Raw genomic sequence first — 25,588 nt, forward strand, 5'->3', positions numbered from 1 at the left:
CTTTATCCAGGCTGCCCTGGAAAGTTGCAGGAGGCACTATCATGATCCTTCTTCGCGTTGCTTGCATCGTGCCTAAGAACATCCCTTAGCCGTGGTATATTGGCTATACATATCACACCTTCTCAGGCCTTATTGCTGAAATAATATCCCAACTGGAAATAGCATGTGGTAATAGACTCCATGGAGACCTGGGATGGACAGTATGTCAATACATGTTTTTTACAGAAATGTTAAGAGTCTTATCTCGCAGCATTGAAAAGAAAAGCACCCTAAACTAATTAGCTTTTTGCTAAACCCATTCAAGGAAATGGCCAAAGAGAAAGGCCTCAACTCCTTCAAGATGTTCATGGCATAAAAGGATGTGTTCATGCTTCAAATCCATGAGCTGAATGCTGCGTTTTCCCAATGCAAAGAGATTGGAGCCATAGCCCAGGTGCACGCAGAGAATGGAGACCTTATTGCAGAGGTATTCCAAAACATTTCTGACCACAGTCAATATGGCTCAAACCTGGGGTTTGTTCAGTCAACTTCAACTTTTGCGAAGTTGCGTGAAGGTTTGTACTGAACTAAACACATTGCCCCCAAACGGTACACACTGTTCTTCAACAGCCTTTGATGTAATTTTGCTCCCGTTTAGTGGGTGTTGAGGTGTGCCCTGATTAATTTCAGTGGGACCATTTGAAATCGTAAAAATTGTGTAGCAAACCATACGGTAATTGCTTTCTGGGCCACCATAATCCCAATATTTTTCTACTGGTCGTTAATACATTATTTTGAAAGGGTCAGTCACAAGTTCCTATTGAGTGTCCACTCAGTGTGTAAGTATTCCAGAGGTCATTGGTTTAGGTTAATGTTTCATCCGGATGTAGCCTAATTGACTAAATAGGCGATGCATGCCATGCAAAACTAACCCTGTCCAAGCCATGCAAAACTAACCCTGTCCAAGCCATGCAAAACTAACCCTGTCCAAGCCATGCTAAACAAACCCTGTCCAAGCCATGCAAAACTAACCCTGTCCAAGCCATGCAAAACTAACCCTGTCCAAGCCATGCAAAACTAACCCTGTCCAAGCCATGCAAAACTAACCCTATCTAAGCCATGCAAAACTAACCCTGTCCAAGCCATGCAAAACTAACCCTGTCCAAGCCATGCAAAACTAACCCTGTCCAAGCCATGCAAAACTAACCCAGTCCAAGCCATGCAAAACTAACCCTGTCCAAGCCATGCAAAACTAACCCTGTCCAAGCCATGCAAAACTAACCCCGTCCAAGCCATGCAAAACTAACCCTGTCCAAGCCATGCAAAACTAACCCTGTCCAAGCCATGCAAAACTAACCCTCTCCAAGCCATGCAAAACTAACCCTCTCCAAGCCATGCAAAACTAACCCTATCTAAGCCATGCAAAACTAACCCTGTCCAAGCCATGCAAAACTAACCCTGTCCAAGCCATGCAAAACTAACCCTATCTAAGCCATGCAAAACTAACCCTATCCAAGCCATGCAAAACTTACCCCGTCCAAGCCATGCTAAACAAACTCTGTCCAAGCCATGCAAAACTAACCCTGTCCAAGCCATGCAAAATTAACAATGTCCAAGCCATGCTAAACAAACCCTGTACAAGCCATGCTAAACAAACCCTGTCCAAGCCATGCAAAACTAACCCTGTCCAAGCCATGCAAAACTAACCCCGTCCAAGCCATGCAAAATGAACACCATCCAAGCCATGCAAAACTAACCCTGTCCAAGCCATGCAAAACTAACCCTGTCCAAGCCATGCAAAACTAACCCTATCCAAGCCATACAAAACTAACCCCGTCCAAGCCATGCTAAACAAACCCTGTCCAAGCCAGGCAAAACTAACCCTGTCCAAGCCATGCAAAATTAACCCCGTCCAAGCCATGCAAAACTAACCCCGTCCAAGCAATGCAAAATGAACACCATCCAAACCATGCAAAATGAACACCACCCAAGCCATGCAAAACTAACCCTGTCCAAGCCATGCAAAACTAACCCTGTCCAAGCCATGCAAAACTAACCCTGTCCAAGCCATGCAAAACTAACCCTGTCCAAGCCATGCAAAACTAACCCCGTCCAAGCCATGCTAAACAAACCCTGTCCAAGCCATGCAAAACTAACCCTGTCCAAGCCATGCAAAATTAACCCCGTCCAAGCCATGCTAAACAAACCCTGTCCAAGCCATGCTAAACAAACCCTGTCCAAGCCATGCAAAACTAACCCTGTCCAAGCCATGCAAAACTAACCCCGTCCAAGCCATGCAAAATGAACACCATCCAAGCCATGCAAAATGAACACCATCCAAGCCATGCAAAACTAACCCTGTCCAAGCCATGCAAATCTAACCCTGTCCAAGCCATGCAAAACTAACCCTGTCCAAAACGTGCAAAACTAACCCTGTCCAAAACGTGCAAAACTAACCCTGTCCAATCCATGCAAAACGACCCCCCCCCCTGTCCAAGCCATGCAAAACTAACCCTGTCCAAGCCATGCAAAATGAACCCTGTCCAAGCCATGCAAAACTAACCCCGTCCAAGCCATGCAAAACTAACCCTGTCCAAGCCATGCAAAACTAACCCTGTCCAAGCCATGCAAAACTAACCCTCTCCAAGCCATGCAAAACTAACCCTCTCCAAGCCATGCAAAACTAACCCTATCTAAGCCATGCAAAACTAACCCTGTCCAAGCCATGCAAAACTAACCCTGTCCAAGCCATGCAAAACTAACCCTATCTAAGCCATGCAAAACTAACCCTATCCAAGCCATGCAAAACTTACCCCGTCCAAGCCATGCTAAACAAACTCTGTCCAAGCCATGCAAAACTAACCCTGTCCAAGCCATGCAAAATTAACAATGTCCAAGCCATGCTAAACAAACCCTGTACAAGCCATGCTAAACAAACCCTGTCCAAGCCATGCAAAACTAACCCTGTCCAAGCCATGCAAAACTAACCCCGTCCAAGCCATGCAAAATGAACACCATCCAAGCCATGCAAAACTAACCCTGTCCAAGCCATGCAAAACTAACCCTGTCCAAGCCATGCAAAACTAACCCTGTCCAAGCCATACAAAACTAACCCCGTCCAAGCCATGCTAAACAAACCCTGTCCAAGCCATGCAAAACTAACCCTGTCCAAGCCATGCAAAATTAACCCCGTCCAAGCCATGCAAAACTAACCCCGTCCAAGCAATGCAAAATGAACACCATCCAAACCATGCAAAATGAACACCACCCAAGCCATGCAAAACTAACCCTGTCCAAGCCATGCAAAACTAACCCTGTCCAAGCCATGCAAAACTAACCCTGTCCAAGCCATGCAAAACTAACCCTGTCCAAGCCATGCAAAACTAACCCCGTCCAAGCCATGCTAAACAAACCCTGTCCAAGCCATGCAAAACTAACCCTGTCCAAGCCATGCAAAATTAACCCCGTCCAAGCCATGCTAAACAAACCCTGTCCAAGCCATGCTAAACAAACCCTGTCCAAGCCATGCAAAACTAACCCTGTCCAAGCCATGCAAAACTAACCCCGTCCAAGCCATGCAAAATGAACACCATCCAAGCCATGCAAAATGAACACCATCCAAGCCATGCAAAACTAACCCTGTCCAAGCCATGCAAATCTAACCCTGTCCAAGCCATGCAAAACTAACCCTGTCCAAAACGTGCAAAACTAACCCTGTCCAAAACGTGCAAAACTAACCCTGTCCAATCCATGCAAAACGACCCCCCCCCCCGTCCAAGCCATGCAAAACGAACCCTGTCCAAGCCATGCAAAATTAACCCCGTCCAAGCCATGCAAAACTAACCCCGTCCAAGCAATGCAAAATGAACACCATCCAAACCATGCAAAATGAACACCACCCAAGCCATGCAAAACTAACCCTGTCCAAGCCATGCAAAACTAACCCTGTCCAAGCCATGCAAAACTAACCCTGTCCAAGCCATGCAAAACTAACCCTGTCCAAGCCATGCAAAACTAACCCCGTCCAAGCCATGCTAAACAAACCCTGTCCAAGCCATGCAAAACTAACCCTGTCCAAGCCATGCAAAATTAACCCCGTCCAAGCCATGCTAAACAAACCCTGTCCAAGCCATGCTAAACAAACCCTGTCCAAGCCATGCAAAACTAACCCTGTCCAAGCCATGCAAAACTAACCCCGTCCAAGCCATGCAAAATGAACACCATCCAAGCCATGCAAAATGAACACCATCCAAGCCATGCAAAACTAACCCTGTCCAAGCCATGCAAATCTAACCCTGTCCAAGCCATGCAAAACTAACCCTGTCCAAAACGTGCAAAACTAACCCTGTCCAAAACGTGCAAAACTAACCCTGTCCAATCCATGCAAAACGACCCCCCCCCCGTCCAAGCCATGCAAAACGAACCCTGTCCAAGCCATGCAAAATGAACCCCCCCCCCCCCCCCCCCCACAAGCCATGCAAAACTAACCCTGTCCAAGCCATGTAAGACTAACCCTATCTAAGCCATGCAAAACTAACCCTGTCCAAGCCATGCAAAACTAACCCTATCTAAGCCATGCAAAACTAACCCTGTCCATTTGCATGCAAAACTAACCCTGTCCAAGCCATGCTAAACAAACCCTGTCCAAGCCATGCAAAACTAACCCTGTCCAAGCCATGCAAAACTAACCCTGTCCAAGCCATGCTAAACAAACCCTGTCCAAGCCATGCAAAACTAACCCTGTCCAAGCCATGCAAAACTAACCCCGTCCAAGCCATGCAAAATGAACACCATCCAAGCCATGCAAAATGAACACCACCCAAGCCATGCAAAACTAACCCTGTCCAAGCCATGCAAAACTAAACCTGTCCAAGCCATGCAAAACTAACCCTGTCCAAGCCATGCAAAACGAACCCTGTCCAAGCCATGCAAAATGAACCCCCCCCCCCCCCAAGCCATGCAAAACTAACCCTGTCCAAGCCATGTAAAACTAACCCTATCTAAGCCATGCAAAACTAACCCTGTCCAAGCCATGCAAAACTAACCCTGTCCAAGCCATGCAAAACTAACCCTGTCTAAGCCATGCAAAACTAACCCCGTCCAAGCCATGCAAAATTAACACCATCCAAGCCATGCAAAATGAACACCATCCAAGCCATGCAAAATGAAAACCACCCAAGCCATGCAAAACTAACCCTGTCCAAGCCATGCAAAACTAATCCTGTCCAAGCCATGCAAAACTAACCCCGTCCAAGCCATGCTAAACAAACCCTGTCCAAGCCATGCTAAACTAACCCTGTCCAAGCCATGTAAAACTGACCCTATCTAAGCCATGCAAAACTAACCCTGTCCAAGCCATGCAAAACTAACCCTGTCCAAGCCATGCAAAATGAACACCATCCAAGCCATGCAAAATGAACACCACCCAAGCCATGCAAAACTAACCCTGTCCAAGCCATGCAAAACTAAACCTGTCCAAGCCATGCAAAACTAACCCTGTCCAAGCCATGCAAAACTAACCATGTCCAAACCATGCAAAACGACCCCCCCCCCTGTCCAAGCCATGCAAAACGAACCCTGTCCAAGCCATGCAAAATGAACCCCCCCCCCCAAGCCATGCAAAACTAACCCTGTCCAAGCCATGTAAAACTAACCCTATCTAAGCCATGCAAAACTAACCCTATCCAAGCCATGCAAAACTAACCCTGTCCAAGCCATGCAAAACTAACCCTGTCTAAGCCATGCAAAACTAACCCCGTCCAAGCCATGCAAAATTAACACCATCCAAGCCATGCAAAATGAACACCATCCAAGCCATGCAAAATGAAAACCACCCAAGCCATGCAAAACTAACCCTGTCCAAGCCATGCAAAACTAACCCTGTCCAAGCCATGCAAAACTAACCCCGTCCAAGCCATGCTAAACAAACCCTGTCCAAGCCATGCTAAACTAACCCTGTCCAAGCCATGTAAAACTAACCCTATCTAAGCCATGCAAAACTAACCCTGTCCAAGCCATGCAAAACTAACCCTGTCCAAGCCATGCAAAACTAACCCTGTCTAGGCCATGCAAAACTAACCCCGTCCAAGCCATGCAAAATTAACACCATCCAAGCCATGCAAAATGAACACCATCCAAGCCATGCAAAATGAAAACCACCCAAGCCATGCAAAACTAACCCTGTCCAAGCCATGCAAAACTAACCCTGTCCAAGCCATGCAAAACTAACCCCGTCCAAGCCATGCTAAACAAACCCTGTCCAAGCCATGCTAAACTAACCATGTCCAAGCCATGCTAAACAAACCCTGTCCAAGCCATGCAAAACTAACCCTGTCCAAGCCATGCAAAACTAACCCCGTCCAAGCCATGCAAAATGAACACCATCCAAGCCATGCAAAATGAACACCATCCGAGCCATGCAAAACTAACCCTGTCCAAGCCATGCAAATCTAACCCTGTCCAAGCCATGCAAAACTAACCCTGTCCAAGCCATGCAAAACTAACCCTATCCAAGCCATGCAAAATGAACCCCCCCCACAAGCCATGCAAAACTAACCCTGTCCAAGCCATGCAAAACTAACCCTATCTAAGCCATGCAAAACTAACCCTGTCCAAGCCATGCTAAACTAACCCTGTCCAAGCCATGCTAAACAAACCCTGTCCAAGCCATGCAAAACTAACCCTGTCCAAGCCATGCAAAACTAACCCTGTCCAAGCCATGCAAAATGAACACCACCCAAGCCATGCAAAACTAACCCTGTCCAAGCCATGCAAAACTAACCCTGTCCAAGCCATGCAAAACTAACCCTGTCCAAGCGATGCAAAATGAACCCTATCTAAGCCATGCAAAACTAACCCTGTCCAAGCCATGCAAAACTAACCCTGACCAAACCATGCGAAACTAACCCTGTCCAAGCCATGCAAAACTAACCCTGTCCAAGCCATGCAAAACTAACCCTGTCCAAGCCATGCAAAACTAACCCTGTCCAAGCCATGCAAAACTAACCCTGTCCAAGCCATGCAAAACTAACCCTGTCCAAGCCATGCAAAACTAACCCTATCTAAGCCATGCAAAACTAACCCTGTCCAAGCCATGCAAAACGAACCCTATCCAAGCCATGCAAAACGAACCCTGTCCAAACCATGCAAAACTAACCCTGTCCAAGCCATGCAAAACTAACCCCGTCCAAGCCATGCAAAATGAACACCATCCAAGCCATGCAAAATGAACACCATCCGAGCCATGCAAAACTAACCCTGTCCAAGCCATGCAAATCTAACCCTGTCCAAGCCATGCAAAACTAACCCTGTCCAAGCCATGCAAAACTAACCCTATCCAAGCCATGCAAAATGAACCCCCCCCACAAGCCATGCAAAACTAACCCTGTCCAAGCCATGCAAAACTAACCCTATCTAAGCCATGCAAAACTAACCCTGTCCAAGCCATGCTAAACTAACCCTGTCCAAGCCATGCTAAACAAACCCTGTCCAAGCCATGCAAAACTAACCCTGTCCAAGCCATGCAAAACTAACCCTGTCCAAGCCATGCAAAATGAACACCACCCAAGCCATGCAAAACTAACCCTGTCCAAGCCATGCAAAACTAACCCTGTCCAAGCCATGCAAAACTAACCCTGTCCAAGCGATGCAAAATGAACCCTATCTAAGCCATGCAAAACTAACCCTGTCCAAGCCATGCAAAACTAACCCTGTCCAAACCATGCGAAACTAACCCTGTCCAAGCCATGCAAAACTAACCCTGTCCAAGCCATGCAAAACTAACCCTGTCCAAGCCATGCAAAACTAACCCTGTCCAAGCCATGCAAAACTAACCCTGTCCAAGCCATGCAAAACTAACCCTGTCCAAGCCATGCAAAACTAACCCTATCTAAGCCATGCAAAACTAACCCTGTCCAAGCCATGCAAAACGAACCCTATCCAAGCCATGCAAAACGAACCCTGTCCAAACCATGCAAAACTAACCCCGTCCAAGCCATGCTAAACAAACCCTGTCCAAGCCATGCAAAACTAACCCTGTCCAAGCCATGCAAAATTAACCCCGTCCAAGCCATGCTAAACTAACCCCGTCCAAGCCATGCAAAACTAACCCTGTCCAAGCCATGTAAAACTAACCCTGTCCAAGCCATGCAAAATGAACCCCCCCCACAAGCCATGCAAAACTAACCCTGTCCAAGCCATGTAAAACTAACCCTATCTAAGCCATGCAAAACTAACCCTGTCCAAGCCATGCAAAATTAACACCATCCAAGCCATGCAAAAATGAACACCATCCAAGCCATGCAAAATGAACACCACCCAAGCCATGCAAAATGAACCCCCCCCACAAGCCATGCAAAACTAACCCTGTCCAAGCCATGCAAAACTAACCCTGTCCAAGCCATGCAAAACTAACCCCGTCCAAGCCATGCAAAATGAACACCATCCAAGCCATGCAAAATGAACACCATCCAAGCCATGCAAAACTAACCCTGTCCAAGCCATGCAAAATGAACCCCCCCCCCCCCCCCCCCACAAGCCATGCAAAACTAACCCTATCTAAGCCATGCAAAACTAACCCTGTCCAAGCCATGCAAAACTAACCCTATCTAAGCCATGCAAAACTAACCCTGTCCAAGCCATGCAAAATGACCCCCCCCCCAAGAGATGTAAAACTAACCCTATCTAAGCCATGCAAAACTAACCCTGTCCAAGCCATGCAAAACTAACCCTATCTAAGCCATGCAAAACTAACCCTGTCCAAGCCATGCTAAACTAACCCTGTCCAAGCCATGCTAAACAAACCCTGTCCAAGCCATGCAAAACTAACCCTGTCCAAGCCATGCAAAACTAACCCTGTCCAAGCCATGCAAAATGAACACCACCCAAGCCATGCAAAACTAACCCTGTCCAAGCCATGCAAAATGACCCCCCCCCCAGAGATGTAAAACTAACCCTATCTAAGCCATGCAAAACTAACCCTGTCCAAGCCATGCAAAACTAACCCTGTCCAAGCCATGCAAAACTAACCCTGTCCAAGCCATGCAAAACTAACCCTGTCTAAGCCATGCAAAACTAACCCCGTTCAAGCCATGCAAAATTAACACCATCCAAGCCATGCAAAATGAACACCATCCAAGCCATGCAAAATGAAAACCACCCAAGCCATGCAAAACTAACCCTGTCCAAGCCATGCAAAACTAACCCTGTCCAAGCCATGCAAAACTAACCCCGTCCAAGCCATGCTAAACAAACCCTGTCCAAGCCATGCTAAACTAACCCTGTCCAAGCCATGCTAAACAAACCCTGTCCAAGCCATGCAAAACTAACCCTGTCCAAGCCATGCAAAACTAACCCCGTCCAAGCCATGCAAAATGAACACCATCCAAGCCATGCAAAATGAACACCATCCGAGCCATGCAAAACTAACCCTGTCCAAGCCATGCAAATCTAACCCTGTCCAAGCCATGCAAAACTAACCCTGTCCAAGCCATGCAAAACTAACCCTATCCAAGCCATGCAAAATGAACCCCCCCCACAAGCCATGCAAAACTAACCCTGTCCAAGCCATGCAAAACTAACCCTATCTAAGCCATGCAAAACTAACCCTGTCCAAGCCATGCTAAACTAACCCTGTCCAAGCCATGCTAAACAAACCCTGTCCAAGCCATGCAAAACTAACCCTGTCCAAGCCATGCAAAACTAACCCTGTCCAAGCCATGCAAAATGAACACCACCCAAGCCATGCAAAACTAACCCTGTCCAAGCCATGCACAACTAACCCTGTCCAAGCCATGCAAAACTAACCCTGTCCAAGCCATGCAAAATGAACCCTATCTAAGCCATGCAAAACTAACCCTGTCCAAGCCATGCAAAACTAACCCTGTCCAAACCATGCGAAACTAACCCTGTCCAAGCCATGCAAAACTAACCCTGTCCAAGCCATGCAAAACTAACCCTGTCCAAGCCATGCAAAACTAACCCTGTCCAAGCCATGCAAAACTAACCCTGTCCAAGCCATGCAAAACTAACCCTGTCCAAGCCATGCAAAACTAACCCTATCTAAGCCATGCAAAACTAACCCTGTCCAAGCCATGCAAAACGAACCCTATCCAAGCCATGCAAAACGAACCCTGTCCAAACCATGCAAAACTAACCCCGTCCAAGCCATGCTAAACAAACCCTGTCCAAGCCATGCAAAACTAACCCTGTCCAAGCCATGCAAAATTAACCCCGTCCAAGCCATGCTAAACTAACCCCGTCCAAGCCATGCAAAACTAACCCTGTCCAAGCCATGTAAAACTAACCCTGTCCAAGCCATGCAAAATGAACCCCCCCCACAAGCCATGCAAAACTAACCCTGTCCAAGCCATGTAAAACTAACCCTATCTAAGCCATGCAAAACTAACCCTGTCCAAGCCATGCAAAATTAACACCATCCAAGCCATGCAAAAATGAACACCATCCAAGCCATGCAAAATGAACACCACCCAAGCCATGCAAAATGAACCCCCCCCACAAGCCATGCAAAACTAACCCTGTCCAAGCCATGCAAAACTAACCCTGTCCAAGCCATGCAAAACTAACCCCGTCCAAGCCATGCAAAATGAACACCATCCAAGCCATGCAAAATGAACACCATCCAAGCCATGCAAAACTAACCCTGTCCAAGCCATGCAAAATTAACCCCCCCCCCCCCCCCCCCCCACAAGCCATGCAAAACTAACCCTATCTAAGCCATGCAAAACTAACCCTGTCCAAGCCATGCAAAACTAACCCTATCTAAGCCATGCAAAACTAACCCTGTCCAAGCCATGCAAAATGACCCCCCCCCCCAAGAGATGTAAAACTAACCCTATCTAAGCCATGCAAAACTAACCCTGTCCAAGCCATGCAAAACTAACCCTATCTAAGCCATGCAAAACTAACCCTGTCCAAGCCATGCTAAACTAACCCTGTCCAAGCCATGCTAAACAAACCCTGTCCAAGCCATGCAAAACTAACCCTGTCCAAGCCATGCAAAACTAACCCTGTCCAAGCCATGCAAAATGAACACCACCCAAGCCATGCAAAACTAACCCTGTCCAAGCCATGCAAAACTAACCCTGTCCAAGCCATGCAAAACTAACCCTGTCCAAGCCATGCAAAACTAACCCTGTCCAAGCCATGCAAAATGAACCCTATCTAAGCCATGCAAAACTAACCCTGTCCAAGCCATGCAAAACTAACCCTGTCCAAACCATGCGAAACTAACCCTGTCCAAGCCATGCAAAACTAACCCTGTCCAAGCCATGCAAAACTAACCCTGTCCAAGCCATGCAAAACTAACCCTGTCCAAGCCATGCAAAACTAACCCTGTCCAAGCCATGCAAAACTAACCCTGTCCAAGCCATGCAAAACTAACCCTATCTAAGCCATGCAAAACTAACCCTGTCCAAGCCATGCAAAACGAACCCTATCCAAGCCATGCAAAACGAACCCTGTCCAAACCATGCAAAACTAACCCCGTCCAAGCCATGCTAAACAAACCCTGTCCAAGCCATGCAAAACTAACCCTGTCCAAGCCATGCAAAATTAACCCCGTCCAAGCCATGCTAAACTAACCCCGTCCAAGCCATGCAAAACTAACCCTGTCCAAGCCATGCTAAACTAACCCCGTCCAAGCCATGTAAAACTAACCCTGTCCAAGCCATGCAAAATGAACCCCCCCACAAGCCATGCAAAACTAACCCTGTCCAAGCCATGTAAAACTAACCCTATCTAAGCCATGCAAAACTAACCCTGTCCAAGCCATGCAAAATTAACACCATCCAAGCCATGCAAAATGAACACCATCCAAGCCATGCAAAATGAACACCACCCAAGCCATGCAAAATGAACCCCCCCCACAAGCCATGCAAAACTAACCCTGTCCAAGCCATGCAAAACTAACCCTGTCCAAGCCATGCAAAACTAACCCCGTCCAAGCCATGCAAAATGAACACCATCCAAGCCATGCAAAATGAACACCATCCAAGCCATGCAAAACTAACCCTGTCCAAGCCATGCAAAATGAACCCCCACCCCCCCCACAAGCCATGCAAAACTAACCCTATCTAAGCCATGCAAAACTAACCGTGTCCAAGCCATGCAAAACTAACCCTATCTAAGCCATGCAAAACTAACCCTGTCCAAGCCATGCAAAATGACCCCCCCCCCCAAGAGATGTAAAACTAACCCTATCTAAGCCATGCAAAACTAACCCTGTCCAAGCCATGCAAAACTAACCCTATCTAAGCCATGCAAAACTAACCCTGTCCAAGCCATGCAAAACGAACCCTGTCCAAGCCATGCTAAACAAACCCTGTCCAAGCCATGCAAAACTAACCCTGTCCAAGCCATGCAAAACTAACCCTGTCCAAGCCATGCAAAATGAACACCACCCAAGCCATGCAAAACTAACCCTGTCCAAGCCATGCAAAACTAACCCTGTCCAAGCCATGCAAAACTAACCCTGTCCAAGCCATGCAAAATGAACCCTATCTAAGCCATGCAAAACTAACCCTGTCCAAGCCATGCAAAACTAACCCTGTCCAAACCATGCGAAACTAACCCTGTCCAAGCCATGCAAAACTAACCCTGTCCAAGCCATGCAAAACTAACCCTGTCCAAGCCATGCAAAACTAACCCTGTCCAAGCCATGCAAAACTAACCCTGTCCAAGCCATGCAAAACTAACCCTGTCCAAGCCATGCAAAACTAACCCTATCTAAGCCATGCAAAACTAACCCTGTCCAAGCCATGCAAAACGAACCCTATCCAAGCCATGCAAAACAAACCCTGTCCAAACCATGCAAAACTAACCCCGTCCAAGCCATGCTAAACAAACCCTGTCCAAGCCATGCAAAACTAACCCTGTCCAAGCCATGCAAAATTAACCCCGTCCAAGCCATGCTAAACTAACCCCGTCCAAGCCATGCAAAACTAACCCTGTCCAAGCCATGCTAAACTAACCCCGTCCAAGCCATGTAAAACTAACCCTGTCCAAGCCATGCAAAATGAACCCCCCCCACAAGCCATGCAAAACTAACCCTGTCCAAGCCATGTAAAACTAACCCTATCTAAGCCATGCAAAACTAACCCTGTCCAAGCCATGCAAAATTAACACCATCCAAGCCATGCAAAATGAACACCATCCAAGCCATGCAAAATGAACACCACCCAAGCCATGCAAAATGAACCCCCCCCCCAAGCCATGCAAAACTAACCCTGTCCAAGCCATGCAAAACTAACCCTGTCCAAGCCATGCAAAACTAACCCCGTCCAAGCCATGCAAAATGAACACCATCCAAGCCATGCAAAATGAACACCATCCAAGCCATGCAAAACTAACCCTGTCCAAGCCATGCAAAATGAACCCCCACCCCCCCACAAGCCATGCAAAACTAACCCTATCTAAGCCATGCAAAACTAACCCTGTCCAAGCCATGCAAAACTAACCCTATCTAAGCCATGCAAAACTAACCCTGTCCAAGCCATGCAAAATGACCCCCCCCCCCAAGAGATGTAAAACTAACCCTATCTAAGCCATGCAAAACTAACCCTGTCCAAGCCATGCAAAACTAACCCTATCTAAGCCATGCAAAACTAACCCTGTCCAAGCCATGCTAAACTAACCCTGTCCAAGCCATGCTAAACAAACCCTGTCCAAGCCATGCAAAACTAACCCTGTCCAAGCCATGCAAAACTAACCCTGTCCAAGCCATGCAAAATGAACACCACCCAAGCCATGCAAGACTAACCCTGTCCAAGCCATGCAAAACTAACCCTGTCCAAGCCATGCAAAACTAACCCTGTCCAAGCCATGCAAAATGAACCCTATCTAAGCCATGCAAAACTAACCCTGTCCAAGCCATGCAAAACTAACCCTGTCCAAACCATGCGAAACTAACCCTGTCCAAGCCATGCAAAACTAACCCTGTCCAAGCCATGCAAAACTAACCCTGTCCAAGCCATGCAAAACTAACCCTGTCCAAGCCATGCAAAACTAACCCTGTCCAAGCCATGCAAAACTAACCCTGTCCAAGCCATGCAAAACTAACCCTATCTAAGCCATGCAAAACTAACCCTGTCCCAAGCCATGCAAAACGAACCCTATCCAAGCCATGCAAAACAAACCCTGTCCAAACCATGCAAAACTAACCCCGTCCAAGCCATGCTAAACAAACCCTGTCCAAGCCATGCAAAACTAACCCTGTCCAAGCCATGCAAAACTAACCCTGTCCAAGCCATGCAAAATGAACCCTATCTAAGCCATGCAAAACTAACCCTGTCCAAGCCATGCAAAACTAACCCTGTCCAAACCATGCGAAACTAACCCTGTCCAAGCCATGCAAAACTAACCCTGTCCAAGCCATGCAAAACTAACCCTGTCCAAGCCATGCAAAACTAACCCTGTCCAAGCCATGCAAAACTAACCCTGTCCAAGCCATGCAAAACTAACCCTGTCCAAGCCATGCAAAACTAACCCTATCTAAGCCATGCAAAACTAACCCTGTCCAAGCCATGCAAAACGAACCCTATCCAAGCCATGCAAAACAAACCCTGTCCAAACCATGCAAAACTAACCCCGTCCAAGCCATGCTAAACAAACCCTGTCCAAGCCATGCAAAACTAACCCTGTCCAAGCCATGCAAAATTAACCCCGTCCAAGCCATGCTAAACTAACCCCGTCCAAGCCATGCAAAACTAACCCTGTCCAAGCCATGCTAAACTAACCCCGTCCAAGCCATGTAAAACTAACCCTGTCCAAGCCATGCAAAATGAACCCCCCCCACAAGCCATGCAAAACGAACCCTGTCCAAGCCATGTAAAACTAACCCTATCTAAGCCATGCAAAACTAACCCTGTCCAAGCCATGCAAAATTAACACCATCCAAGCCATGCAATATGAACACCATCCAAGCCATGCAAAATGAACACCACCCAAGCCATGCAAAATGAACCCCCCCCACAAGCCATGCAAAACTAACCCTGTCCAAGCCATGCAAAACTAACCCTGTCCAAGCCATGCAAAACTAACCCCGTCCAAGCCATGCAAAATGAACACCATCCAAGCCATGCAAAATGAACACCATCCAAGCCATGCAAAACTAACCCATTCCAAGCCATGCAAAATGACCCCCCCCCCCCCCCCCCCCCCCCCCCCACAAGCCATGCAAAACTAACCCTATCTAAGCCATGCAAAACTAACCCTGTCCAAGCCATGCAAAACTAACCCTATCTAAGCCATGCAAAACTAACCCTGTCCAAGCCATGCAAAATGAACCCCCCCCCCCCCCCCTGTCCACAAGCCATGTAAAACTAACCCTATCTAAGCCATGCAAAACTAACCCTGTCCAAGCCATGCAAAACTAACCCTGTCCAAGCCATGCAAAATGAACACCACCCAAGCCATGCAAAACTAACCCTGTCCAAGCCATGCAAAACTAACCCTGTCCAAGCCATGCAAAACTAACCCTGTCCAAGCCATGCAAAATGAACCCTATCTAAGCCATGCAAAACTAACCCTGTCCAAGCCATGCAAAACTAACCCTGTCCAAACCATGTGAAACTAACCCTGTCCAAGCCATGCAAAACTAACCCTGTCCAAGCCATGCAAAACTAACCCTGTCCAAGCCATGCAAAACTAACCCTGTCCAAGCCATGCAAAACTAACCCTGTCCAAGCCATGCAAAACTAACCCTGTCCAAGCCATGCAAAACTAACCCTATCTAAGCCATGCAAAACTAACCCTGTCCAAGCCATGCAAAACGAACCCTATCCAAGCCATGCAAAACAAACCCTGTCCAAACCATGCAAAACTAACCCCGTCCAAGCCATGCTAAACAAACCCTGTCCAAGCCATGCAAAACTAACCCTGTCCAAGCCATGCAAAATTAACCCCGTCCAAGCCATGCTAAACTAACCCCGTCCAAGCCATGCAAAACTAACCCTGTCCAAGCCATGCTAAACTAACCCCGTCCAAGCCATGTAAAACTAACCCTGTCCAAGCCATGCAAAATGAACCCCCCCCACAAGCCATGCAAAACTAACCCTGTCCAAGCCATGTAAAACTAACCCTATCTAAGCCATGCAAAACTAACCCTGTCCAAGCCATGCAAAATTAACACCATCCAAGCCATGCAAAATGAACACCATCCAAGCCATGCAAAATGAACACCACCCAAGCCATGCAAAATGAACCCCCCCCACAAGCCATGCAAAACTAACCCTGTCCAAGCCATGCAAAACTAACCCTGTCCAAGCCATGCAAAACTAACCCCGTCCAAGCCATGCAAAATGAACACCATCCAAGCCATGCAAAATGAACACCATCCAAGCCATGCAAAACTAACCCATTCCAAGCCATGCAAAATGACCCCCCCCCCCCCCCCACAAGCCATGCAAAACTAACCCTATCTAAGCCATGCAAAACTAACCCTGTCCAAGCCATGCAAAATGAACCCCCCCCCCCCCCCCCCCACAAGCCATGTAAAACTAACCCTATCTAAGCCATGCAAAACTAACCCTGTCCAAGCCATGCAAAACTAACCCTATCTAAGCCATGCAAAACTAACCCTGTCCAAGCCATGCTAAACTAACCCTGTCCAAGCCATGCTAAACAAACCCTGTCCAAGCCATGCAAAACTAACCCTGTCCAAGCCATGCAAAACTAACCCTGTCCAAGCCATGCTAAACAAACCCTGTCCAAGCCATGCAAAACTAACCCTGTCCAAGCCATGCAAAACTAACCCCGTCCAAGCCATGCAAAATGAACACCATCCAAGCCATGCAAAATGAACACCACCCAAGCCATGCAAAACTAACCCTGTCCAAGCCATGCAAAACTAACCCTGTCCAAGCCATGCAAAACTAACCCTGTCCAAGCCATGCAAAACTAACCCTGTCCAAGCCATGCAAAATGAACCCTATCTAAGCCATGCAAAACTAACCCTGTCCAAGCCATGCAAAACTAACCCTGTCTAAACCATGCGAAACTAACCCTGTCCAAGCCATGCAAAACTAACCCTGTCCAAGCCATGCAAAACTAACCCTGTCCAAGCCATGCAAAACTAACCCTGTCCAAGCCATGCAAAACTAACCCTGTCCAAGCCATGCAAAACTAACCCTATCTAAGCCACGCAAAACTAACCCTGTCCAAGCCATGCAAAACGAACCCTGTCCAAGCCATGCAAAACGAACCCTGTCCAAGCCATGCAAAACGAACCCTGTCCAAGCCATGTAAAACGAACCCTGTCCAAGCCATGTAAAACTAACCCTGTCTAAGCCAGTGATCCGGGTTAACAGCATCAATGTAACAGTATAACTTTAGACTGTCCCCTCCCATACCCGGGCGCGAACCAGGGACCCTCTGCACACATCAACAACAGTCAACCACGAAGCATCGTTACCCATCGCTCCACAAAAGCCTCGGCCCTTGCAGAGCAAGGGGAATTACTACTTCAAGGTCTCAGAGCAAGTGATGTCACCGATTGAAACGCTATTTAGCGCGAACACAGCTAACTAGCTAGCCAATTCACATCCGTTACAGCAGCACCAACATAACTATGGGATGTCAAATCACATAATGTCTGACAGTAACATATCACACGTGAGGATGTTATTACTATACATGCTAGTATTACAAAACTAGCATGTATTACAAAATTACACGTGTGATATGTTACAGTCTTCACAGTCTTCTTCATCTTTATCTATCCTGTTCCCTCCATTCATCTCATGTACCTTATCATGTGTGTCATCGAGGTCCTTCCTAGAACACAGCCAACATACCATTTACGTGTCATGGCCTACATAAAGGCACATGAACAGTAGCTCATCTCATTCCTTCATATGAGGTACAGGAACCGAACCAAATGTGTTTTGCACTGTCATGTTTTGCAATCTCATGACACTGGAATTACAGTTCATGGCTTTTAATGTTGATAATTTTATAATTGATAATTTTACCCCTCTGTCATTCATTCTTTCTCGAGTTTGAAAATTAAGTCATGTTGCTGAGAATGTTTTTAATGTTGCTGCAATGTGGAAGCAAAGAGCACAATAAATGATTAACTAAGGCGGAAACTTCTCTCTTATTTTGTTTGTTCCTTGTAAATGTCTGAAGGGGCAAGGTTCATTACAGTAACTGTCCTCTGTTTAAACTGAACAGGTGGGTCGGTGGTAACCTGAAATGATACTAAAAGCAGTGATCACTCAATACAATATCAGTTACACAAAAAGTCCAAGGATCAACACCGAGTTCCGTTTGATTCAGGTTGGAATGTTCCAGCTCTGGATTGTTAACTTTCTGTTCCAAGGTGAGGTCTGTAGAATAACCACTAGAGGGCAGCAGATGCCCAATCTGAAGTCTTTTTGGTGACAGAAAATATTCAGGAGATGCTCACAATAAATGTGTATATGTTTAGAGTGAGTTTACAGACAACTTTCATGTAAACAATTAGCAACTAAACTTCCATAGAGTAGTATTTGTAATAAACCCGTTGTCTGTTGGCAAAAAGCATGTAACGTGTCAGCTTCCTCCCTCAACACTACCTGAGGAAAACCTGTTTGCGTCACGGTGTAATATTCTATGCTAATCTGCTCATGCTTGTATAACCTTATGTAACTATTTCTGTGAATATTTCACAAAAGTTTATCTGTGTCACACAGACAGTTTCTTTTATCTGCCATTTAGGAGGCATTTTTTAAACTGACCTTCTCTCACTTGGCAGGGGGCTAAGAAGATGCTGTCCCTGGGCATCACAGGTCCGGAGGGTCGTGTCGTCCTAAGGAGGTGGAGGCTGAGGCCACCCAGAGAGCCGTCACCATCTCATACGCTGTCAACTGCCCGCTCTATGTGGTCCACGTCATGCGCAAGTCTGCCGCTAAGGTGGTGTCCAACGCACGCAGGAATGGGGAGGGGGCCTGACACTGCCTGCTGGGAGGAACTGTGGGTGGCAAAGAATGACAGAGAGCGAGAGAGACAGACAGAGAGACAGACAGACAGACAGACAGACAGACAGACAGACAGACAGACAGACAGACAGAGTGAGAGACAGAATGAGAGAGTGAGAGACAGAATGAGAGAGTGAGAGAGTGAAAGAGAGGCTCAACATGACATGGATGGTGTTCTATGTTATGTATGCATGGTTTTAGAGATATTTGTGCCCCAACAAGCCGTGCGGTGTTTGGAGAGCCCATAGCAGCATGACTGGGTACAGATGGCACCCACTGCTGGCACAAAGACTGGGCCCACGCTGCCAAGTTCGTCATGGGCCCACCTCTGAGGCCTGACCCCAGCACCACGGGACACCTTATGGACCTACTGGCAAAGTATGTGGAGCCATAAACAATATCAACCTGCTCTCACTGTCCCTCTCCTGCCCTTTTCCCTGAGTAAAGCATATTAGGTTACACCTTCCATGCACCCTCTGTCACATAAGTGCTCCATAACACTGTCATAACAATGACATAACAGATGTTATAAGCAGTCATGACTAGTGCTATCAGCGTATGACCCCAACAGTCATGACTCATACATCTCATAATATATGTCAGAGTGGAGTGCATGTAACACAGTGTTAACGACCAGCCAGGAACACAGGAACTGGGAAGGTAAACAACAGTGCAAAACACAGTGGAATCTTTGAAAAAGAAAGGAAAGTGAAGTGAAACTGTATATTGTCGGTGCAATAGAAATGAATGACAGGCAGTAAAGATGGCTGCCTTACCGTTTAGTGATGTAGATGCTTCTGTTTCATTCTTCCAGTGATGACCTCAGTGTGACTGGGACAGACAACTGCACATTCTCTGTGTGTCAGAAGGCCCTGGGCAAAGAGGACTTTACAAAGATCCCCAACGGAGTCAACGGAGTGGAGGACAGGATGTCTGTCAGTTGGGAGAAGGGCGTTGTCAGTTAGGCCTCTCCTTCTGCATATCACATCATTCTTTATTATACACAACATAGGCTAGTTTCCCAGACAGATTAAGCCTATAGTCCTAAACCAAAAAGCATACTCATGGAGATTCTACATTGAAAGTTATTTTGTTGTTCGGGACTTGGCTTAGTCTGTTTCAAGGATACAGGTCCTTCAAAAATGAGTGGTACTATTTTCAGACGGTTGACTACGTTCTATAGCAGGAGTTTAAAGGTGCCGAGTGACATTTCTGCTGTGAGAAGAGAAGATACTAATTTATATTATGCAATGTATTATGTGTATCAAGGAAGTTATCATCTGTCAGAATCAATCCACACTGTCATAGTGGATGTAGCAGCAGGCTAGCTTTCTTTCTGTCCTCTTTCGTTTTTCTTCCTCCCTTACTTATTTCTGTCCTTCTCTCAGAAAAACGCTTAGTCGGTTTACCCAGAGGCCATTGCAAAAGTTAACATTGTAGAACGCTGGCAAAAAATGACAAGTTTTGGAGTGAAGCTTTGAATCACTTACTGCACTGTTAAGCATTGACCTTTGGTCAGATTAATTATGCCAGTAGATATTGTCACGTTCTGACCATAGTTCTTTTGTGTTTTCCTTGTTTTAGTGTTGGTCAGGACGTGACCTGGGTGGGCATTCTATGTTGTGTGTCTAGTTTGTCCGTTTCTATGTGTGGCCTGATATGGTTCTCGGGGTGAGGGTCGCCACTCAAAGGACGCTAAGGAGGTGGACAAAGACAATGGTGGAGTGGGGTCCACGTCCAGCGCCAGAGCCTCCACCGCGGACAGATGCCCACCCAGACCCTCCCCTATAGGTTTAGGTTGTGCGGTCGGAGTCCGCACCTTGGGGGGGGGGGGGGGGGGGGGGGGGGGTACTGTCACGTTCTGACCATAGTTCTTTTGTGTGTTTTCCTTGTTTTAGTGATGGTCAGGACGTGAGCTGGGTGGGCATTCTATGTTGTGTGTCTAGTTTGGCGTCTCTATGTATGGCCTGATATGGTTCTCAATCAGAGGCAGGTGTTAGTCATTGTCTCTGATTGGGAACCATATTTAGGTAGCTTGTTTTGTATTGGGGTTTGTGGGTGGTTGTTTACTGTCTTTGTGTTCTCTGCACCAGATAGTATTATTTCGGGTTTTGCCACGTTTGTTTTGTAATTGTGTTCATGCTTCGTTTCTCTTATTAAAAACCATGAACTCTAACCACGCTGCATTTTGGTCCTCCTCTCCTTCGACGGAAGAAAACCGTTACAGATATGGAATTTGTCATTCATATCCAGAATATTGAAACTCAGTATTTTGTGTAATTGCTTTCAGCAGCATAGCAGGAAAATGGGCGAGAATCGATTTGTAGCTGTCACCAGCAGCAACGCAGGTTGCTGCTAAAGGATGTGACGCTCACCTGGACGCTACGGCAACCAGGTGAGACAAGGATAAAGACCATCCAAGACGTTTCTCGTTAATCACATAGTGAATTAGTGATGTTTAGCTAAATGATTAACTGTTTTAATGATGCTACTTTTTAAATCTCTGTGTATGCTTGTTATCCAACGAGTAGCATTTCATCACTACTATTAACTGCGTGTTACACTGCAGATGATGCTGCCAAATTGAGCTTCCCACAAAGCCTTTTTTCACAGTGAAAAACATTTGGATAAATAAGAAACAGGTTTCATGTTCACTAGCTAAGGTACAGCCTGGATACAACTAGCTATGGTGTGGTACATCCTGGCTATGGTATGGTACATCCTGGATATAACTAGCTATGGTACATCCTGGATATAACTAGCTATGGTACAGCCTGGATATAACTAGCTATGGTACCGCCTGGATATAACTAGCTATGGTACAGCCTGGATATAACTAGCCATGGTACAGCCTGGATATAACTAACTATGGTACATCCTGGATATAACTAGCTATGGTACAGCCTGGATATAACTAACCATGGTACAGCCTGGATATAACTAGTTATGGTACAGCCTGGATATAACTAACCATGGTACAGCCTGGATATAACTAACCATGGTACCGCCTGGATATAACTAACCATGGTACCACCTGGATATAATTAACCATGGTACAGCCTGGATATAAAAACCATGGTACAGCCTGGATATAACTAACCATGGTACAGCCTGGATATAATTAGCCGTGGCAACACTGCTGTGTCATCTACATCGTTCAAATTAAGATAATTTAAACAGTTAGATTTGCACCATTTGATCTCTTTTTGCACTGTATCCATTGGGCATATTAGTAATGTTTTGGGAAATTAAATAATAGGGTTATGAATAATCCCAGTGAGCAATTCAACATGCTCATGTAAGCACTGATTTTTGGGGCATGAGTGAGATAGTAATATCCAGTTGTGATGTAGTCATTTTCTTTATGTTGAGGTTGACACATTTTCTCATAAATTGAGACCTGTTTATTCTGAGTCTTCATCACAATACAAAATACCTGAATGTATGGATTTAAAGTTATATTAAATCAAATATATGGTGTTGTTTTGAATTGGCCAAAGGGAAGGGTTGCATAAGTGTCCTTCCTAGAGTAAGAAAGAAAGTGACATTTGTAATCTATATGAGACCGTAGATGTGGAACTGTACTCCCCAATCCGAACAGACAGAGATACAGTGTGTCCCTGTAGTGCATGTGTCTATGCAGCTCTGGAATAAGGAAGTGATCTAGTCCTTACCTATCCTCTTAGCCTTGATGACGACATCATGTCCAATTCTATTTCCGATCTATTTTAGTGTCCCAGGCTTGTGAGGTTGTAAAGTCCTAGCACCCAGAACCAAATCAACTACTGGATTATGTATTTTAACATTTTAATGGGCTGTGATGAGAGACTAGCGGTTGTATAGTAATCCTATAGTATACAATTACATATTGTAGTACAGTATAGTAGCATTGTTTGTTGTACAGTCTGTGTGCTACCACTTTGTTCTAGTCCTATAGTGGGATTGAGTCTTTGTAGCTCTTCATGTTAGATTTTTGTAACTATGAATTAATCGGTGAAACTGCGTAATTAATTGGCCTAAATGTGGCTTAAAAACATCAGGGTCCGGAGGCAAGACTCAGTTATGCAATGCAACAAAGCTACAGTAGTTCTACATGCCAAATAGCATCATATTCCCTACGTAAGGCGCTGATCAGAAGTGGTGCACTATGGGAAATAGGGTGCCATTTAGGACATATCCTTTGGGTTTGTGTCATTAGGGTACCGGAGAGATGGAGAAAATAACTCTCTCTATTCGTCTTAATTATTTAGTCTTTTAGCCTAGTGTCCTTCTCCTTCCCCTTTTTTAGAATTGTTCGTTTTTATTTTATTGGCGCTGCACAAGATGACTGTGGAGGGAAATATTACCTGTCATAAAAGCATTGTCATTAATCATTTATTGAAACAATGATTTGTTTTTTCACAAATGATTTGAATTGTAAGATTGCTTTCTCTCCTCTAGCTGCTCATGTAGTTTCATAGTTGTAATTTCTCTGCAGCAACCAAATAAAGGTTAAAGGTTTACTTTCCGTTAGACACAGCGTTTCTTAAATGCAAAACTTTAAAAGTGATCTGTATCATTTGTCAGTTCATTTAAACGGCTCATTTAGATTTAACGTCTCATTCCAGCAGCCCTAGGCATATGGCAGACAGAATAATGTCTGGATACCCGGGTAGCAGGCAGCACTTCTCAAATAGCTGCCACAATAGTACTGTAAGAAAACGCTGAAAATGTTTAGACACAATTTATTGACTGAAAAATATTGCAGATGACGTGCTTTTTTTCTCGTCATGTTCCAAATACTATTATGATGTATTGGTAATTAGACCAGAGAATGTCATTTGCCAGTAGCTTTCATAATCATAGCTAGAGGAAACACTCATTTTGTGTATATTATCTTCTAAACTGTGTGTATAGAAAAACACAGTTGTAAAACATTTCTTTAAAATGTTATTTTATTCTTAATTTTTTTCAAATCAGAACAGAAATCATAATACATACAAACATACATGGACGTCATGGCCTGGTCTCTGCCCTTTGTAGGCGAGAAAGTGACAGAGATGCTGGTTAACGTGCTCAACATCTGTTCTGACGACAAGCTCATGTCTGAAGGTGACGACACATGCGAGGGTAAAAAAAAACTTAAGAACTTTAAAAAAAAAAATTATATTGACTTTCAATGTTATTGCAGATGACGTGCCTTGACGTGCCAGCAGAGGGAACATACATACATACAGTGCCTTGCGAAAGTATTCGGCCCCCTTGAACTTTGCGACCTTTTGCCACATTTCAGGCTTCAAACATAAAGATATAAAACTGTATTTTTTTGTGAAGAATCAACAACAAGTGGGACACAATCATGAAGTGGAACGACATTTATTGGATATTTCTAACTTTTTTAACAAATCAAAAACTGAAAAATTGGGTGTGCAAAATTCGGAATGATCCAATGTTGACCTAAATGACTAATGATGATAAATACAATCCATCCAATCCATTCCGAGATCCTCACTGAACTTCTGGAGAGAGTTTGCTGCACTGAAAGTAAAGGGGCTGAATAATTTTGCACGCCCAATTTTTCAGTTTTTGATTTGTTAAAAAAGTTTGAAATATCCAATAAATGTCGTTCCACTTCATGATTGTGTCCCACTTGTTGTTGATTCTTCACAAAAAAATACAGTTTTATATCTTTATGTTTGAAGCCTGAAATGTGGCAAAAGGTCGCAAAGTTCAAGGGGGCCGAATACTTTCGCAAGGCACTGTACCAGCTCCTCGGATCGGCCGGGCTAGAGTGGGCATCGAGCCAGGTGCCATGAAGCCGGCTCTACGCATCTGGTCTCCAGTGCGTCTCCTTGGGCCGGCGTACATGGCACCAGCCTTGCGCATGGTGCCCCGGTTCGCCTGCAGAGCCCAGTGTGGGCTATTCCACCTCGCTGCACTGGCAGGGCGACCGGGAGCATTCAACCAGGTAAGGTTGGGCAGGCTCGGTGCTCAAGAGCTCCAGTGCGCCTACACGGTCTGGTCTATCCAGTACCACTTCCACGCATCAGCCCTCCGGTGGCAGCTCCCCGCACTCGTCCTGAGGTGCGTGTCCTCGGCCCAGTACCACCAGTGCCGGCACCACGCACCAGGCCTACAGTGCGCCTCGCCTGTCCGCCGCTGCCGGAGTCTCCCGCCTGTCCGGCGCTGCCATAGCTTCCCATTAGTCCAGAGGCGCCAGAGCCCCTCAGTCCAGAGGCGACAGAGCTCCTGTGTCCAGTGCTGCCAGAGCCTTCCTCCTCTCCAGCGTTGCCGGAGCTGCCCGTCTGCCCAGCGCCGCCTGAGCTGCCCGTCTGCCCAGCGCCGCCTGAGCTGCCCGTCTGTCCAGAGCCGCTAGAGTCTCCCGTCTGTCCAGAGCCGCTAGAGTCTCCCGTCTGTCCAGAGCCGCTAGAGTCTCCCGTCTGTCCAGAGCCGCTAGAGTCTCCCGTCTGTCCAGAGCCGCTAGAGTCTCCCGTCTGTCCAGAGCCGCTAGAGTCTCCCGTCTGTCCAGAGCCGCTAGAGTCTCCTCTCTGTCCAGAGCCGCTAGAGTCTCCTCTCTGTCCAGAGCCGCTAGAGTCTCCCGTAAGCCAGGATCTTCCAGAGCCGCCAGTCAGCCAGGATCTTCCAGAGCCGCCAGT

At 46.2% G+C, this 25,588-nt stretch overlaps 1 pseudogene; it reads left to right on the forward strand.

Annotated features, from left to right (window-relative positions):
* Positions 1-307: 307 nt before the first annotated feature.
* Positions 308-25,255, forward strand: LOC139376902 (dihydropyrimidinase-like; annotated as a pseudogene).
* The last annotated feature ends 333 nt before the right edge of the window (positions 25,256-25,588 follow it).

The sequence above is a fragment of the Oncorhynchus clarkii genome, chromosome 2 (genome assembly GCF_045791955.1).
Source record: "Oncorhynchus clarkii lewisi isolate Uvic-CL-2024 chromosome 2, UVic_Ocla_1.0, whole genome shotgun sequence".
Lineage (NCBI taxonomy): Eukaryota > Metazoa > Chordata > Actinopteri > Salmoniformes > Salmonidae > Oncorhynchus > Oncorhynchus clarkii.